Source organism: Crassostrea angulata, chromosome 9 (genome assembly GCF_025612915.1).
Source record: "Crassostrea angulata isolate pt1a10 chromosome 9, ASM2561291v2, whole genome shotgun sequence".
NCBI classification, from domain to species: Eukaryota; Metazoa; Mollusca; class Bivalvia; order Ostreida; family Ostreidae; genus Magallana; species Magallana angulata.
In genome coordinates, this window is record NC_069119.1 from 20411704 (window position 1) to 20429909 (window position 18206).

Consider the following 18206-nt stretch of genomic DNA (forward strand, 5'->3'; position numbering starts at 1 on the left):
TATTTTTTATTTGTTTTTGGTCTAAGTATCGTTGCTTAGATATTTGAATATGTACATAATAAGTAAGGTTTGTGATTTCACGGAATTACATGTAACTCATATTCCATATGCTTCCTTAACACCCCTGCGAAATTCATATTTTCTTTTCTGGATTAAAAAGTTATATATTCTATTTATAAAACTTTATCAAACTTATTTGTATAATCTACATATTATCGATCTGTATGTATCCAAAAATTTAGACACATGCTTCACTGGAATAAGATTTTTATATTCAATATAAAGTCTATTTTTATATATAATTACAATAAACCTGCTTATGAACAATTGATATACAAATGTAATCTGATTCATGTTTCTATGATATTATGTAAACGAATATCAAGTCATTTTATTATAGTTTAACCAGAAATGAAAGTCCTTTGATCTACACATTCCAAAACAGGTACATGTACATCGAATATTGTAATTTTTCTTTTAATATTATATTTTTGTTGTAAATAAGTTGATATAATGCAGAAGAGCACAAACAAATTTTCTCTTTAATCGAGTTTGTAAAAGCCAAAGAACGATGTAGAATATGAATATTTGAATTGTACCACCGATTTTTGTAACATATATATCAATCAATATAAACAGTTCTGAGAAAAATAGGTATATAAAAATAGATCTTACTATTTTCAATTGGTGACGCACATTATAATGTGCAGCGTATTCGGGAAAACCCTTATTTTATGTAAGTTCTGTGAATTGGCAAACTCTTTTTTCCGGATCAAACTGCCGACATCATGAAAGCTTCGCCTGATAGGGCTGCTTATTCATACGTTGTTAACCTTTTGTTTTCCAAACACTATACAAGTACATTGTTGACGATATAAGACATTCAATACACAATAAGGTGCACCAGTCAACATGTTGGTATTTTTTAACATTTGTACATTAACCTTTCCTGCCTCGGTTAATGGAATCCCTAATAAGTACTTCTGTGATTTAATGTTTGTCATTGTACCATTGCTTTAGAATTGACAATTTTTATTTGTTTTAACAAATAAAAAATTTTAATTTGCTTCGTATGCTTTTTTTCGTATTCGTTTGAAATACACAGATCATAAGATTCGACATTTGATTTGTAATTTAATCAAAACTATGATTAAACTTTAATATACATGTAGTAGACAAAAATTAACCATATAAAAGTATATGTTTCTTTTTTTTAAGTATACCAGACTTCAACTCCCAATTATCTCAAATGCCCATATGGAAAATATTTCAAAGACATAGATAAACCTCCCACTTGCAATCGGTTCGGTCAGTCTTGTCCACCAGGTTTCTATTGTGGAAAAGCCCTGCCGATCAACCTGGATTTTGTTGTAAATGTACGATATTATACTATATTGTTTATTTCACTCAGTTTTCATACAACGTAAAACAATTATTTTTCACATCCTTTAAATTAAGTATACATTCATAGGTTACTTAAAATACATAGAATATTGTCAGTACAACAGAAAATTATATTATTTAGAAACGAAAAATATTTGTAATCAAATTTCTATAATCAATTTTTTTTTTCTTTTTCAATTAGGCATAGATTTTTGGTTTATTAAACCAAAAGGATCCCAACGTTTTATTTCATCATTATTATCTTATATTATTTTTGAAATTTTTCTCAGACTACAATATATTTATAACCGGTAAAAGATGCTCATGCTTACAAATTAAGTTTTGTTTGCTATTACAAAATATTTAAGGATTAGTATGATAAACGAGATTTGTCTAGAAAATCTTATTTGTATTACTTTATTCATTCTTTTATAGCTGATAATCCATGTTAACTTGGAGAGCCTTATTCACGTAACGGTAACGCTCCTCACTGCCTGGGTAATTCTGGAATCAGTTGTCCTCGTGGTTACACCTGTATAGGAACTGAAGCCACTTCCTCAGTTTGCTGTAAAGGTAAGAGATACTGTAAGATAATTCAACGTGACATAAGGTATAAAACTCAGTATCAGTAGAAAGGACAATTTGAATTAACCAAAGGTATGTAAATTGTAAAGGAGTCATATTTAATTTGATTTTAAAAATAATTATAATTATACATGTACTCTCTCCGAAAGTAAAAAAAAGAAAAAAAACTAGATACGATCTCGTTACGAGTAACGAGTAGGTCTTCCTTGCGATTTCTGTTTTAAATCATACCATGAATAATCGATACAATTCTAGAATTATCCCCCCCTCCCACTTTCAGATAATGTATACAAATCCATTATTACGTAATAAATGGGTGTGGCAATGAGTTTTCCAGATAGATATTGCTACAATTAACAACTTTGCTTTTATAATACATTACGAAATCTTAATCGTTTTTATGTAATTGGTAATAGACTTTACGAGTTTCTTGCCCCCCCCCCCCCCCAAAAAAAAGGGACCAGCCCCTTTTTCTTGATTTCTTTGAAAAGGTCTTAAGAATATTAACAATTTTTGTTCTTACACCCATCTAAAATTGTTGATCATTTTTGAGATACAAATGTATGAATATTTTAGGGGCAAGCCCTCTAGATCCTTAATTGGGGCTGAAATTCGTGCTTTGATAAGTGGAATCGATTTAAATCATAAATTCAAACATTTTCTCTTCTATGATGTCTAACAAAATATGTCTACTTCTCTAGTTATATTGAGTCAAAGTTTAAGTACTCTGGCCCCTTAAAATCCCTAATTACGTAATAAATGGGCGTGGCAATATTTTTTTCTAATAGATATTGGTACGATCAACAACTTTGCTTCTATAATGCATTACAAAATCTTTATCGTTTTTAAGTTATTTGTAATAGGGTTAACGAGTGCCTTGGCCCCTAATTTAAGGGGCCAGCCCCTTTATCTTGATTTGTTTGAAAAGGTCTTCAGAATACAAATATTTTTTGTTCTTACACCCATATAATATTGTTGATCATTTCTGAGATACAAATGTTTGAATATTTTAGGGGCCAGCCCTCAAGATCCTTAATGGGGACGGAAATTCGTGTTTTGATAAGTGGAATCAATTTAAATCATTTATTCAAACATTTTCTCTTCTATGATGTCTAACAAAATATGTATACTTCTCTAGTTATTTTTCGTCAAAGTTTAAGTACTTTGGCCCCTAAAAATCCCTAATTACGTAATAAATGGGCGTGGCAATGATTTTTCCTAATAGATATTGGTACGATCAACAACTTTGCTTCTATAATGCATTACAAAATCTTGATTGTTTTTAAGTTATCTTTAATGGAGTTTAAGAGTGCCTTGGCCCCTAAAAAAAGGGGCCAGCCCCTTTTTCTTGATTTTATACGAAAGGTCTCATGAATACTAACATTTTTTGTTCTTACATCCATCTAAAATTGTTGATCACTTTTGAGATACAAATGATTGAATATTTTAGGGGCCAGCCCTCTAGATCCTTAATGGGGACAGAAATGCGTGTTTTGATAAGTGGAATCAATTTAAATCATTTATTCAAACATTTTCTCTTCTATGATGTCTGACAAAATATGTATACTTCTCTAGTTATTTTTCGTCAAAGTTTAAGTACTTTGGCCCCTAACAATCCCTAATTACGTAATAAATGGGCGTGGCAATGTTTTTTTTCCTAATAGATATTGGTACGATCAACAACTTTGCTTCTATAATGCATTACAAAATCTTTATCGTTTTTATGTTATTTGTAATAGAGTTTATGAGTGTCTTGGCCCCTAATTTAAGGGGCCAGCCCCTTTTTTTTGATTTTGTTGAAAAGAACTTTCGATTATCTACCTTTTTTGTTATATATGTTTTGACAAAATATCATCTCATAAAAAGATACAGATCAAAACGTATGAAAAATTTGATTCGAAATTCGTACCCAATTTTCGAGCCTAGGCGTGCTCATAGAAATGGCGCCACTGGCGCCAAAAAACTACATTGTGCACAACTTCAACCTATGGTCTACCTATCCTGAAAATTTCATATTCCTATCTCTGATAGTCTTTGAGTTTATGTCTGCACAAAATGAGTCGTAAAAACTGACAAAATCGGCCGTAAATCGGAACCGGAAGTGACGATTTCAAAATTTCAAAAAACTTCTAGAATTATGACCACTGGCTATCATCTGAGAAAAAATGGTCGAAATCGGCCGAATAGTTTTCGAGAAATCGCGTGCACAAAATTCGTGGAAAAAAATAATAATAATAATAATAATAACTAAATACGATCTCGTTACGAGTAACGAGTAGGTCTTCCGTTCAATTTTTAAAAGATACGATTAAAATATCAATGAAATTTGAGAATTCCCCCTCTATCACTCCTTTTCAGATAATGTATACGATTGTCAATATCCTTTAAAATAATTAACAAAGTGTTTTGCTTTTTCACATACAGCACATTGAAGATTTAAAATTTAAGTCCCCTAAAATCCCTAATTACGTCATCAATCAGTGTGGCAATGAGTTTTACAAACTGATATTGTTGCGATCAACAACTTTGTTTCTATAATACATTACAAAATTTTGATCGTTTTTAAGGTATGTGTAAAACACTTTACGAGTGTCTTGGCCCCTAATTTAAGGGGCCAGCCCCTTTTCTTGACTTCATTCAAAAGGTCTCACGAATACAAACATTTTTTGTTCTTACACCTATCAAAAATTGTTGTTCATTTTTTAGATACAAGTGATTGAAGAATTTAGGGGCCAGCCCTCTAGATCCTTAATGGGGACTGACATTGGTGTTTTGGTCAGTGGAATCGATTAGAATTATCAATACAGACATTTGCAGTTCTACAATGCTTCACAAAATTTGTCTCCTTCTTTAGATATATTGCGTCAAAGTTTAAGTATTTTGGCCCCTAAAAATTCCTAATTCCGTCATCAATGGGTGTGGAAATGATTTTACCTGATAAATATTGTTACGCTCAACAACTTTGCTTCTATAATGCATTACAAAATCTTGATTGTTTTTAAGTTATCTTTAATGGAGTTTACGAGTGACTTGGCCCCTTATTTAAGGGGCCAGCCCCTTTTTCTTGAGTTCATTCGAAAGGTCTCACGAATACTAACATTTTTTGTTCTTACACCTAACTCAAATTGTTGTTCATTTTTGAGATACAAATAATTGAATATTTTAGGGGCCAGCCCTCTAGACCCTTAATGGGGACAGACTTTAGTGTTTTGATAAGTGGAATCGATTAGAATCATCAATGCAAACATTTTCTTTTCTACATTGCGTAACAAAATATGTCTCCTTCTCTAGATATATTGCGTCAAAGTTTAAGTACTTTGGCCCCTAAAAATCCCTAATTACGTCATAAATGGGTGTGAAAATAATTTTTCCTGATAGATATTGCTACGATCAACAACTTTGCTTCCATAATGCATTACAAAAATGTTATCATTTTTAAGTTATTTGTAATAGAGTTTGCGAGTGTCTTGGCCCCTAAAAAAAGGGGCCAGCCCCTTTTTCTTGATTTCGTTGAATAGAACTTTTGATTATCTACCCCTTTTGTTATATATATCTTAACAAAATATCAACTGATAAAAAGATATAAATCAAAACGTTTGAAAATTTTGAATGAAAATTCGTACCCAATTTTCGTGCCTAGGCGAGATCCAAGAAATGGCGCCACTGGCGTAAAACAAAATAATAGTGCACAACTTCAGACTATAGACTACCTATCCTGAAAATTTCAGAGTCATATCTCTGATAGTTTCTGAGATCAGCTCTGCACAAAATAGGTCGTAAAAAACTACAAAATGGCCGATAAATCGGTACCGGAAGTGACGACAACAAAAATTTCAAAAACATATAAAATTCAGATCATGACTCATCATCTGTGAAAAAATGTTTAAAATCAGCCGAATAGTTTTCGAGAAATCGCGTGCACAAAATTTGGAAAAAAAAATAATAATAACTAGATACGATCTCGTTACGAGTAACGAGTAGGTCTTCCGTTCAATTTTTAAACGATACGATTAAAATATCAATGAAGCTTCAAATAACCACTCCATTTCAGATATTGTAAACGATCGTCAAAATCCTTTAAAATGCTTAACAAAGAGTTTTGCTTTTTCACATACAGCACATTAAAGATTTAAGATTTTAGTCCCCTAAAAGCCCTAATTACCTCATCAATGGGTTTGGAAATTAGTTTTACAAACTGATATTGTTACGATCGACAACTTCGTTAATATAATGCATTTCAATGTTTTGATCGTTTTTAAGGTATGTGTAATAAAGTTTACAAGAGTCTTGGCCCCTCATTTAAGGGGCCAGCCCCTTTTTCTTGAATTTATTCGCAAGGTCTCACAAATACTAACATTTCTTGTTCTTACACCTATCTAGAATTGCTATTCCCTTTTAAGATACAAATGATTGGATATTTTAGGGGCCAGCCCTCTAGATCCTTAATGGGGACAAACATTGGTGCTTTGATTAATGGAATCGATTAGAATCATCAATGCAAACATTTGCTGTTCTACAATGCTTAACAAAATATGTCTACTTCTCTAGATATATTGTGTCAAAGTTTCAGTACTTTGGCCCCTAAAAATCCCTTATTACGTCATAAATGGGCGTGGCAATGATTTTACCTGATAGATATTGTAACGATCAACAACTTTGCTTCTATAATGCATTACAAAATCTTGATCGTTTTTAAGTTATTTGTAATAGAGTTTAAGAGTGTCTTGGCCCCTAATTTAAGGGGCCAGCCCCTTTTTCTTGATTTCTTTGATAAGGTCTTCAGAATACTAACATTTTTTGTTCTTTCACCTATCTAAAATTGTTGATCATTTTTGAGATACAAATGATTGAATATTTTAGGGGCCAGCCCTCTAGATCCTTAATGGGGACAGACATTGGTGCTTTGATTAATGGAATCGATTAGAATCATCAATCCAAACATTTTCACTTCTACAATGCTTAACAAAATATGTCTACTTCTCTAGATATAATGCGTCAAAGTTTAAGTACTTTGGCCCCTAAAAATCCCTAATTACGTAATAAATGGGCGTGGCAATGATTTTACCTGATAGATATTGTTACGATCAACAACTTTGCTTCTATAATGCATTACAAAATCTTTATTGTTTTTAAGTTATTTGTAATAGAGTTTAAGAGTGTCTTGGCCCCTAATTTAAGGGGCCAGCCCCTTTTTCTTGATTTCTTTGATAAGGTCTTCAGAATACTAACATTTTTTGTTCTTTCACCTATCTAAAATTGTTGATCATTTTTGAGATACAAATGATTGAATATTTTAGGGGCCAGCCCTGTAGATCCTTAATGGGGACAGACATTGGTGCTTTGATTAATGTAATCTATTAGAATCATCAATCCAAACATTTTCACTTCTACAATGCTTAACAAAATATGTCTACTTCTCTAGATATAATGCGTCAAAGTTTAAGTACTTTGGCCCCTAAAAATCCCTAATTACGTAATAAATGGGCGTGGCAATGATTTTACCTGATAGATATTGTTACGATCAACAACTTTGCTTCTATAATGCATTACAAAATCTTTATTGTTTTTAAGTTATTTGTAATAGAGTTTAAGAGTGTCTTGGCCCCTTATTAAAGGGGCCAGCCCCTATTTTTTGATTTTGTTTGAAAGAACTTTTGATTATCTACTACTTTTATTATACATGTTTTAATAAAATATCAACTCATAAAAAGATAGAGATCAAAACGTATGAAAATTTTGAATTAAAATTCGAACCCAATTTTCGAGCCCAGGCGAGCTCCAAGAAATGGCGCCACTGGCGTAAAACAAAATAATAGTGCACAACTTCAGACTATAGACTACCTATCCTAAAAATTTCAAAGTCATATCTCTGATAGTTTCTGAGATCAGCTCTGCACAAAATAGGTCGTAAAAAACACTAAAATGGCCGATAAATCGGTACCGGAAGTGACGACAACAAAATTTCCAAAAACATATAAAATTCAGATCATGACTCATCGTCTGTGAAAAAATGTTGAAAATCGGCCGAATAGTTTTCGAGAAATCGCGTGCACAAAATTTGGAAAAAAAAAAAATAATAATAATAATAAGAAACAGTACGAAAACAATAAGGTCTTCCGTTGGAAACGGAAGACCTTAATAAGAAACAGTACGAAAACAACTAGATACGACCTCGTTACGAGTAACGAAAAGGTCTTCCGTTCAATTTTGTAAACGATGCCATTAAAATATCAATTAAATTTCAGAATTTCCACTCAACCCCTCCCATTCAGATAATGTAAACGATTGTTATAATCCTTTCAAATGCTTCATAAAGTGTTTTGTTTTTTCACATACAGCACATTAAAGATTTAAGGTTTTAGTCCCCTAAAAATCCCTAATTACGTCATCAATGGGTGTGACAATGAGATTTACAACCTAAAATTGTTACGATCAACAACTTTGCTTCTATAGTGCTTTACAAAATCTTGATTGTTCTTCAGGTATGTGTTGGAGACTTTACGAGTCTCTTGACCCCTAATTTAAGGGACCAGTCCCTTTTTCTTGAGTTCATTCAAAAGGTCCCACGATTACTAACTTTTTTTGCTATTACAACCATCTTAAATTGGTGTTCATTTTTTAGAAACAAATGATTAATATTTTTATGGGCTTGCCCTGAAGATCATTCACGGGGACAGACATTGGTGCTTTGATTAAAGGAATCGATTAGAATTATCAATGCAAACATTTTCTCTTCTATAATGTTTAACAAAATATGTCTCAATTTCTAGATTTATTGCGTCAAAGTTTAAGTAATGGCCCCGAAAAGTCCCCATTTACGTAATAAAGGGGCGTGCAATTGATCTTTTCTGAAAGCTATTGTTACGATCAACAACTTTGCTTCTATAATGCATTACAAAATCTTTATCGTTTTTATGTTATTTGTAATAGAATTTAAGAGTGCCTTGGCCCCTAATTTAAGGGGCCAGCCCCCTTTTCTTGATTTCTTTGAAAAGGTCTTAAGAATACTTACATTTTTTGTTCTTGCATCCATCTAAAATTGTTGATCACTTTTAAGATACAAATGATTGAATATTTTAGGGGCCAGCCCTCGAGATCCTTAATGGGGACAAAAATTCGTGTTTTGATAAGTGGAATCGATTTAAATCATAAACTCAAACATTTTTTCTTCTATAATGTCTAACAAAATATTTCTACTTCTCTAGATATATTGCGTCAAAGTTTAGGTACTTTGGCCCCTTGAAGTGCCTAATTACGTAATAAAGGGGCGTGGCAATGATTTTTTCTAATCGATATTGGTACAATCAACAACTTTGCCTCTATAATGCATTACAAAATCTTTATCGTTTTAAAGTTTTTTGTAATAGAGTTTAAGAGTGACTTGGCCCCTAATTTAAGGGGCCAGCCCCTTTTTCTTGATTTCTTTGAAAAGGTCTTAAGAATACTTACATTTTTTGTTCTTACACTCATCTAAATATGTTGATAGTTTTTGAGATACAAATGATTGAACATTTTAGGGGCCAGCCCTCTAGATCCTTAATGGGGACAGAAATTCGTGTTTTGATAAGTGGAATCGATTTAAATTCTTAATTCAAACATTTTCTCTTCTATGATGTTTAACAAAATATGTCTACTTCTCTAGTTATACTGCGTCAAAGTTTTAGTACTTTGGCCCCTAAAAATCCCTAATTACGTAATAAATGGGCGTGGCAATAATTTTTTCTAATAGATATTGGTACGATCAACAACTTTGCTTCTATAATGGATTACAAAATCTTTATCGTTTTTAAGTTATTAGTAAAAGAGTTTACGAGTGCCTTGGCCACTAAATAAAGGGACCAGCCCCTTTTTCTTGATTTCGTTGAAAAGAACTTTTGATTTTCTACCACTTTTGTTATATATGTTTTAACAAAATATCAACTGATAAAAAGATATAAATCAAAACGTGTGAAAATTTTGAATGAAAATTCCTACGCAATATTTGCGCCCAGACGAGCTCCAAGAAATGGCGCCGCTGGGGTTAAACAAAACAATAGTGCACAACTTCAAACTATAGACTACCTATCCTGAAATTTTCATAGTCATATCTCTGATAGTTTCTGAGATCAGCTCTGCACAAAATAGGTCGTAAAAAAACTACAAAATGGCCGATAAATCGGTACCGGAAGTGACGACAACAAAAATTTCAAAAACATATAAAATTTAGATCATGACTTATCATCTGTGAAAAAATGGTTGAAATCGGCTGAATAGTTTTCGAGAAATTGCGTGCACAAAATTTGGAAAAAATAATAATAATAATAAGAAACAGTACGAAAACTATAAGGTCTTCCGTTGGAAACGGAAGACCTTAATAAGGTCTTCCGCTGGAAACGGAAGACCTTAATAAGAAACAGTACGAAAACAATAAGGTCTTCCGCTGGAAACGGAAGACCTTAAAACAATAAGGTCTTCCGCTGGAAACGGAAGACCTTAATAAGAAACAGTACGAATTCACGCGTTTTAAGTTTTCTCGCATAGTTTTAGAGTGTAGCTTTTAATATTTCATCTACATAATGATAAACGCAATGCGCAGACCTGAAAAGGGTCCTGGGAATAATATTGCAAAAAATAAGGGGTCTGGAGGGGCCAAAGGTAAAAACAGCCCTTCATTTGTAACTTTTTTACTATTTATCCGATTTTCAAAATTTTTTCGGTTTATTGTTCAGATCGAAAAGTACAATTTAAAAAACATGCTCCGAGGGGCTACTTTATGACACTTTAAAGGGGTTTGAGGGGCCTAAAAATGCCTATTATAACTTGAAAACTAAAATTATTCTCGAAAGAATTTTCTCTCTTTGAAGAATGAATGTTCGAAAATTTAGAGTGACCTTGACCCTTTACTTTTGACCTTGACCTTAGACCCCCCCCTAACCGAGTTGTGCTTTTTTTTCCTAAGAATTTTCTCTCTTTGAAGAATGAATGTTCGAAAATTCAGAGTGACCTTGACCCTTGACCTTTGACCTTGACCTTTGACCTTTTGACCCCCCCCACCTTAAGAGCCGTCCATAGTGACATGCATTGATGTTCCTAACAGACTATGAAAAATAACACAAGTGTTGTTTTAATTTTTATTCCTAATATAACCTTGTCCTATGACCTTTGACCTTGATATTTTTATCTGAAGCCCTCATATGCAACATACCAAAAAAAATTATAAAAAAAAAACGCCCCAAGAAAATCGTTCAATGTTTGATAGCATTTATTATTTACAATGTAATTTAGAAGTTACCGTAACACCCCCCCCCCATCCCCCCCCTTTCAGTCATCAGTCATTCAGTTTTTTAAATTCGTTTTGTCTTGAACATCAACTTCATGTCCTAATAAAATAGTGTACCAAAGACCAGACCATCGCACGTTCATTTTTTGCGGAGTTATAATTTTTTTGGCTTTTGGGTTTCAGTTGCCTTGCTTGACTTGTACTGTAGAAAAAAATTCTAACTCCAAAACTTTACACTCAACCCAAATGGAAACTGGTGTAAATGTACATCGGACCTCATTCTTATTGTCTGCTAAATATAGAGCAGAATGGACAATTTATAAGGAAATCCTGAAATCAAACGGCACTTAGTGATTGTACGGGGAGTCCAAATGTACACAATGCATGGGATGTAAGTATTCGTATGATAATTCTGGTGCATGTATAATTTTTGTATTCCATTAAATCTAGACCACAGAGAGCGTATGAATGACTTATGAATGTTAGAGTTGTGAAAATTTAAGTCATCGACTTTATACTGAATAAATTTAATATTTTAGGGGCCAGCCCTTTAGATCCTTAATGGGGACAGAAATTCGTGTTTTGATAAGTGGAATCGATGTAAATCATAAATTCAAACATTTTCTTATTCTATGATGTCTAACAAAATATTTCTACTTTTCTAGTTATATTGCGTCAAAGTTTAAGTACTCTGGCCCCTAAAATCCCTAATTACGTAATAAATGGGTGTGGCAATGATTTTTTCTAATAGATATTGGTTCGATCAACAACTTTGCTTCTATAATGCATTACAAAATCTTTATCGTTTTTAAGTTATTCGTAATAGAGTTTAATAGTGTCTTGGCCCCTTCTTTAAGGGGCCAGCCCCTTTTTCTTGATTTTGTTGGAAAGAACTTTTGATTATCTACCACTTTTGTTAAATATGTCTTAACAAAATATCAACTGATAAAAAGATATAAATCAAAACGTGTGAAAATTTTGAATGAAAATTCGTACCCAATTTTCGTGCCCAGGCGAGCTCCAAGAAATGGCGCAACAGGCATTAAACAACTACATGCTGCAAAACTTCAAACTATCGTCTACCTATCCTGAAAATTTCATATTCATATCTCTTATGGTTTTCGAGTTTATAGCTGCACAAAATGTGTCGTCAAAAATTACAAAATGGCCGACAATTCGGTACCGGAAGTGACTACGAAAAAATTAAGAAAAATGTATGAAGTTTAGATCACGCCCTAACATCTGTGAAAAAATGGTTGAGATCGGTCGAATAGATTCGGAGAAATCTCGTGCACAAAATTTGGAAAAAAATAATAATAATAATAAATAATAATAAGAAACAGTACGAAAACAATAAGGTCTTCCGTTGGAAACGGAAGACCTTAATAATAAGAAACAGTACGAAAACTATAAGGTCTTCCGTTGGAAACGGAAGACCTTAATAATAAGAAACAGTACGAAAACAATAAGGTCTTCCGTTGGAAACGGAAGACCTTAAAAAACAATGCAAAGGAAAAAAAAGGTAACAACACAAATACTGAGTACTTGCATTCGATAAGTTTTTATTAAAAGTCACAGTTATTGAAGTTGAATTCAAATGATTATTTCTGATGCAAAAATAACTTGCATATTTTATAGGTTGTACCTACAAGGGCAAATCGTATTTTCCTTCGGACACATTTTATGACAAGAAATGACAGATATGCACGTGCGGTGAGGATGGATCAGTCAGGTGTAGAAAACCTGCCAGTAAGTATATTATTGTTCATGTATTTTGTAAAAATAGAGCATCTTTTAAGGGGGATGTGCGGCCATTTTGTACATTTGGGGATAAGAATATAAACATTTCTTGAACTGGCTTGTTTTTGCCCGACACTAGCAAAAATGTTGCCAAAAGATATAAAAGCAATAAATAAATAAAAGCAAGAAATAAAACTCTCGTTGTTTGTATCACTGAGATGCTTAAACTATATCTGTACGTATTTGAGATAAAAATATGAACACTTCGATATGTTACCTGTCAAACAGTCACTGATTTGCATTTCAGCTTGTGAAGGGCCAAATGGCGAGATATACAAAGAAGGACAATCATTTAAAATAGACTGCAATGGTTGCACCTGTAGATCTAACAGGATTGCCATTTGTACACTGAGGCTTTGTCCAAAGAAATGCATCTACTACGAAAAGAAATATTCACCAGGAGATAAATTTCAAGCCAAAGACGGATGTAATGAATGCTTTTGCTCAAAAGACGGCGATGGGACTATATCATGTACCAAATATGCTTGTGGATAAGGAAAATAGCTGGAAAGCAGCATTTACAACCTCAAACTCATAGTTTCCACCCATTGTTATAGTAAAAGAATGTCCTTTGATGTGTTTTATTAATATTGTATTAATTATTGAATAAATACATGTGTGAAAACATTTTAGTGGTATTGTGAATTTCCAAATAAATCAGACAGCTCTATGGCCGGGAACAAAGTCTTTGTTTCGCTTTCAACAGTCAAGATAAGATGTCCAAATAACCGATACCACAATCCAATATGTTTCATTTGACCACTTTAAATATCACTATGATTTTAAAAAAAAAATGTGATCGTTACCTTTTCTTTAAAACAATTTACAGTTGAACTTAGAAATCTTGAACCTGATATCTCGAATACAATGGATATGTCGAAGTGATTTGTAAGTCCCAACCACTTATTTTTTGTTTTATGCCCTTCATATCTCGAATACTCGGATATCTCAAAGTTTTTAAACAGTCCTCTCTGGTCTGAGATAATGACGTTTGACTGTAAATCCCTTTCATGATTAAAATCCTCACAATTGTGTCGTCACCTGCAAAAAGTTTAGTTTCAAAGACGACAACAGAGGGATCCTCAACCACATGGATATTGGTTAATTGTTAGCCAGGTTTTCAAATATGAATTAGGTTTTGCAACCTGCATATCATTCTGCATTAAATTTAAAAAAGAATATCTATCTAGTAACTTGAAGTTTTATTTATTCATTAACTGTTTTTGTTGTATATATGAGTTAAATTGTATTGAGAATTGTTTCCATATTTTTATTGAAATTACTACGAGATTCTGTTGTCCATAAAGAAGTTTTTCTATGATAAAAAATGTTGTCATTTCTTAAACCATAAAATCCATAAACGCGATCTAATATAGCTAAAGTCACTCTGCATCTTTAAAAACCCCCAAAACATAATAATGGTCATGATGCTGTGACTTGTTTATTTTTTGTAAAATATTATGAACACCTTTTTAAACTACAAAGTTAAAATGGAAACGATGTTGAGAATTAAAGTCGGATATCGCTCTTCCTGAAAAAATGACAATTCAATCTTAACATGCAAATTGTTGTTATGCTACAGTTAACTGATTTGATTTATTCGATTCATGAAACGCTCATATCTTCATCGGACATTTCTTTCGCTAAAAATGCCCAGTATTTGTAAATTTTCTAAAACTGTTTGTTATTTTGAAGGCGAACGGTGTTTCCCTTAAGAGAGCAATGAATCTATAACTTCAAGCTTGGTTGTAAAAATTGATGGTTAATATATATGTTTGAGTTTTTGTTCTTTGAACAGTACAGTACTTTTAAGAATAAAGTAGAATAAAGCAAGATTTCTTGTAACAAATCTTTGGTAATGATGTTTTAGGACTTTCATTATAAACAAACCACTTCTACAAAAGAAAAAAATTGAACAATTGCGTGATTGCATATAAAAATAAGGAGGTATTCATTATCTGGTTTTGCTGTATATATGAGTTAAAGTGTATTGAGAATTGTTTCAAAATTTTTGTTGAAAGTACTATCAGATTGTGGAATCTGTTGTCCACAAAGAAGCTTTTCTATGAAAAACCAAATATTCGTTGTCATTTCTTACAGTGGTAGAAACGTTATTGTTGACAAAGGACACGCACGATTCTGATACACGAACGATCACGCACGATACATGAACGATCACGCAGGATACACGGACGATCACTAACTTACTGAATTTTCACGATACACGAACAAAAACGTTAAAACACGCAACCACACGATTCTTCACCATTAAACACGCAAAATCAAAATTAATTTTTAAGATTAAAATTAAGGAAACGTATTGCTTTAATTTGCATTGCTTTATTTTTGTGTTTTATTGAAAAGCGGCATATACTTTTGTCATGCGCTGTTTTATATTTAACGAGTACACAATTTTACACATTCATACACAAATATATAGGATTCACACACAAATTAATTTTTTGTCTCCATAACGAATATTAACTTCAATCATAAGTAAAAAAAAATTAAGTGTAAAAGAAATAAAGATAATGCATAAACTACTCAAAATTATTTACAAAGTGATACGAGTTGACTCTTTATGTAATCCAATTCCCTTACGTACGATTTAATTATGCGGGATACAGGTACAATTGTTATCTTGTTCCATAGAATTTCGATTTTTCACATCCAATATTTTCATTATTTCTATGTATTCTAAATTTTAAAGCGTCTAAATAAATTTTATCTCAAAGAAATAATTATACAATGTACCAGATAGGAATGCGTATCGTAATCTCATTTGAAAGAAAAACGTTGGGAATAATCGTTTAGTTTAAATCAGGGCATGGGTAAGCTTGACCGCTTTCATTCAACGTGTCGCACTTGCTTATATGATTACATTTATGTGTCAAGACACAATAAAAGCTTGATATAGGCTGATTATTAAATTATGCAAAACTAACTCGAACGAACAAAGGATTGAATGAGCTATCCCGGAAATACTTACTAAATGTATTTAACGACGAAAGAGAGAATGAATGTTTTCTATAAAAAAAAGAAGAGAATCAATGTTCTTCTATTAAAAAGGTTTCAATTCACATTGTTTTACAAAAACTACTTGTTGTTCTTTTCAGAATAAATCCTGGCTTTCCTTAAAAAAGATTACAAAACGAAAAAAACCGCACGATCACGCACGAACACGCACGCTAAAAAACACAAACCAATTTACCTGATACACGCACGATCCCGCACGTTACACGAACGATCACCCACGTTACACGAACTATTTAACACGATTGACTTGTCAACAATAACGTTGTTACCACTGTAAACCATAAACTCCATAAACGCGATTTAATATAGTTAAAGTCACTTTGGATCTTAAAAAAACCAAAACAATGAATGGTCATGTTGCTGTGACTTGTTTATTTTTGTAAAATAGTAAAAACACCTATTTAAACTACAAAGTTAAAATGGAAACGATGTTGAGAATTAGAGTCGGACATCGCAATTATAATAAAAAATAACGATTCAATTATAACATGCAAATTGTTGCTGATGATATTTACGTCATAAATGATTTGAAGGTTTTCATTGGTAAACTAAATTTTTATTTTTGTAAGGACAATATCTGGAATCTCATGTGTTACATATGTATTTTGATCTGTTTGAATTTTTATGTAGCATTTACATAGTTGTTTTATAAAATGCACTGATCTAACAAACTTTGTTAATTAAGTTTTTATGCTACACTTAACTGATTTGATTTATTCGATTCATGAAACGCTCATATCTTCATGTGACATTTCTTTCGATAAAAATGCCCAGTATTTGTAATATTTCTCAAATTGTTTGTTATTTTGAAGGCAAGCAATGTTTCTCTTAAGAGAGCAATGAATCTATAACTTTCAAGCTTGGTTGTAAAAAATTTGATTGCTGTTATATGTTTGAGTTATTGTTCTTTGGACAGTACAGTATTTTTAATAATAAAGAAGAATAAAGCAAGATTGCTTATAACAAATCTTTGATACAGATGTTTTAGGGCTTTCATTATAAACAAACCACTATTACGTTATTGCATATTAAGATAAGGAGGTTGACATGACATTACCATGTTTACATTTCATTAAATGTTTTCAATTTTGTAGCACGCCAAGCATTTGATAAGAATTGCAAGCTTTATTTAGTGTTAGTGCTTTTCGAGTATTTTTTAGGTCAGACGACACGTTCCTCAATTTTAGATAACTTTTTCCAGGAATTTGTTAATGGTTTACTCCTACTTTGACAAGCTTTCTTGCAAAAAATTAGGGTACCTTACCAGGCATTTCTGCAAAATACTAGAGTATGCAATTTCCTATATAATCTTCTTCAAAATACACTTTGATTACAGATATAAAAATAAATACATCTACAGCACAGCGAAATTGAAACTATATCTCAGCCGGGGCGGGGCTTTGAACTCACGACCTCTAGAACCTATACACATCTGGCAGTGAGCGACCACGGTTCTAACCACTCGACCATCTAGACATATGACCAAATCCAAGTAAATTTTGATCATTTTTAAACTAATTATAAAATTAATATTTTTTATTGGAACTCTTTATTATGAGGAGATACAAAAAAGATTCTCATGGAACGTGTCGTCTGACCTTAAGCGCTTTACTAAGTTTTTACACCAAATAATGCTCGCAATCCTTTTCAAAGAATTATTCTTATCATTAAAAACGCTTATATTATATTTCTAAAACACCGTACCATAGCAAAGAAATGAAAGCAAATTTGTATGTGTTAAAAAAATCGGATGAAATATTACCTCGACAAAATTTGTCAGTAAGTATGATTTACTTCATACATTTTGCATTACTTTATTACAAGTTTGGTTTCTAATGATAGCAATTGTGCCTCAATATTGTCTGCAATGCATTCAATTGTCATAATTTGGTTTATGCAAACTCTTATGTCTGCCTCTTTCATATCAACTGTATTTCTCTAAAATTTCATGATGTGAAGAAGTGTATAGACATTTGTTCCACTATCATTAATATAAACCGTTATAAAGAACTTTAACTATGTACATTCAGTGGTAAAGTATAACATGCATACTTTCGGGTACATGTTCTATGAATTGGAAAATTGATTCACCACATATAATCATAGCCTCAAAGCAAAACATGTATTCGGTGTTAATACCCAT

General features: G+C 32.2%; 1 pseudogene; it reads left to right on the plus strand.

The window, feature by feature from the left end:
- Nucleotides 1-912: 912 nt before the first annotated feature.
- LOC128164170 (mucin-5B-like) lies at nt 913-13531 on the plus strand (annotated as a pseudogene).
- Nucleotides 13532-18206: the final 4675 nt, after the last annotated feature.